The sequence below is a fragment of the Lathyrus oleraceus genome, chromosome 1 (assembly GCF_024323335.1).
Source record: "Lathyrus oleraceus cultivar Zhongwan6 chromosome 1, CAAS_Psat_ZW6_1.0, whole genome shotgun sequence".
Lineage (NCBI taxonomy): Eukaryota > Viridiplantae > Streptophyta > Magnoliopsida > Fabales > Fabaceae > Lathyrus > Lathyrus oleraceus.
The window spans coordinates 384293586-384296249 of record NC_066579.1 but is presented as its reverse complement, the minus strand read 5'-3'; the positions used below and the strand labels follow the sequence as shown (position 1 = coordinate 384296249).

General features: G+C 38.4%; 1 non-coding gene across 1 annotated transcript; it reads left to right on the top strand.

Moving 5' to 3' along the window:
* The first annotated feature begins 850 nt into the window (after nt 1–850).
* LOC127116114 (small nucleolar RNA R71) lies at nt 851–957 on the top strand. The gene has a single exon (XR_007801097.1). It is a non-coding gene; the product is annotated as a small nucleolar RNA R71 (small nucleolar RNA).
* Nucleotides 958–2664: the final 1707 nt, after the last annotated feature.

Sequence of the window (2664 nt, the reverse complement as noted above, 5' to 3'; positions counted from 1 at the left end):
TTCCGTTCCACTTCTTAGTATGATTGCATGAGCGTGGCTTCTCGGGTTAGGTTGGGGCTGTCCAGGAAATGTACCAGTTGGGGCAGCAGTAGGCGCTTGTTGTTGAGCTACTTTTGATATTTGTGTTTCCAGCATTTTGTTATGGGTAGCCAGGGCATCCACTTTACTTGCTAGTTGTTTAATTTGTTCGCCAGTGTGTACATTCTGGTTTAAGAAATCTTTATTGGTTTGTTGTTGAGAAGCTATAAAGTTTTCCATCATGATTTCCAAGTTGGATTTCCTAGGGGCGTTATTGCTATGTGTAGATGGGTTCGGCTTCTGATATCCCGGAGGTATAGCTGGGGCTTGATTTGGAGACTGTCCAGGTGCGTACAAAGCATTATTACTCTTATATGAAAAGTTTGGATGGTTCTTCCAATTTGAGTTATAGGTATTCGAGTAGGGGCTTCCTTGAGCATAGTTTACTTGTTCTGCTTGGATTCCTGTTAAGAGTTGGCAATCTGTAGGAGTGTGACCTTGGATTCCGCAGACTTCGCAATTCTGAGTTATAACAACCACGGCGGTTGGAGGTGATACATTTAAACTTTCAATTTTCTGGACCAGAGCATCCACTTTTGCATTAACATGATCAAGGTTACTTATCTCGTACATGTCGGTTTTCGTTTGAGGTTTTTCCACCATTGTTCGTTCGGTCCCCCACTGATAGTGGTTTTGGGCCATGCTTTCGATAAGCTGGTAAGCATCAGCATAAGGTTTGTTCATTAGTGCACCACCTGCAGCGGCGTCTATTATTAACCTTGTGTTGTATAAGAGACCATTATAGAATGTGTGAATTACTAACCAGTCTTCTAAACCATGGTGTGGACAAAGTCTCATCATGTCTTTGTATCTTTCCCATGCTTCGAAAAGAGACTCGTTATCTTTCTGTTTAAATCCATTTATTTGGGCTCTTAACATAACTATTTTGCTTGGCGGAAAATATCGGGCAAGAAAAACTTTCTTCAACTCGTTCCATGTGGTGACAGAGTTGGAAGGGAGAGACTGAAGCCATCTTCTAGCGCTATCTCTTAATGAGAAAGGAAAAAGACGAAGTCGAATTGCCTCTGAAGTGACACCATTAGCTTTAACAGTATCAGCGTATTGGACAAATACGGATAAATGAAGGTTTGGATCCTCGGTAGGATTTCCAGAGAATTGGTTCTGTTGTACTGCCTGCAACAACGAAGGTTTAAGTTCGAAGTTGTTTGCTTCGATTGCGGGCGGAGCAATACTTGAATGCGGTTCATCTTGCGATGGAGCGGCGTAATCTCTAAGAGCACGAGCTGGTTCTGCCATCTCGGGTATCGAAGGGAAAATGTTTTTGAAATCAGGAAGTTCGACAGGAGGGAGGTTGTTTGCAGCACGATATTCCCGAATTCGTCGTAAGACTCGGAGATATAGTTCGATATCGTTGATTCGTAAGTAGAACGGTTCGCCTTGTGAGCGAGTGTGTGGCATACAAATCGACGATAGAAAGAAAAGAAAAAGAAAAGCCTTAGTCTCTACAGCGTAACGGAAGAGTTACGATATCGACTAAACAAAAGTCCCCGGCAACGGCGCCAAAAACTTGATCGCTCGACTTTAAGAGTCGAATTTGGGGTACAAACTGCAAGTGCACAGTTCTATCGCGTAGTTTTAAAAGATATCGATCCCACAGGGACTTATGAATCGATATACCGTTATCTAAGGTTACTTCGTAAAGCTAAGGCAGATAATGTTTGATTGTTTGGGGAAAAGCTAAAACTAAAAATAAAATCTAAATTAAATATCAAATAAACGGATATCGGTATGTAGTTCGTCGTAATTAGGGAATCAATTCTTTGTTGGTTTCTCGGTTTTAAAATAAATCATTTCAGTTGACTGTATTGATTAAAAGTTCTATCTCAAACTCTCGCTCTGTTGAATAAACCATGATTTTATGTTAACGTAGTTGTCACTTATAATTAAGTCAAAAACCATGTTTTGAAAGCAATAAAGTCCGTAGAAACTCTTTTTAAGAAAACACTAACCGTTTAAACACCCTTATCTCAAACTCTCGCTCTGTTGATTTAGGTTATATAATTAAATTCGAATGCTTAACTCTCGTCCTCACATTCAATCTTTAAAAATACTTTTTGGAAAAGATTAGAATTTAATTAACTCTAAAAATTGCTCTCGCCCTGATCTAGAATTAATGTCCAATTTACACTGTCCAGTTAAAACCTCAAACTTTCGCTCTATTGATTTTAACCTCTTTATGTCCTTTACTCTCGTATAAAAACTTTGTTATTAAACCTGTAAACTGAGACCGTAAAAAGAGTGATTTTAATTTTAAATTTAATTAAACCGACTTAGTTTTGATCCCTTATTCCGCTTACTTTACATACCGATATCTAGGCGAATTAGCCAGACATGCTAAACGAACTTAAATAATTACCATGCATAAACAGACTCATCTCAAGCAAATAATATAAATAAATAATAAAACAAAGCATTAAACAATAATTAAAGAACCTGAATAATTTAAACAGTAGTCTTGAACACTCCACCACAAGCCGGTAGGATTTGCTCTTGAATTCTTCAATCGAACAACAAATTAAAACGAAGGAATAAACAAACTAGATTCTAACGTAAGGTTAGATCCAG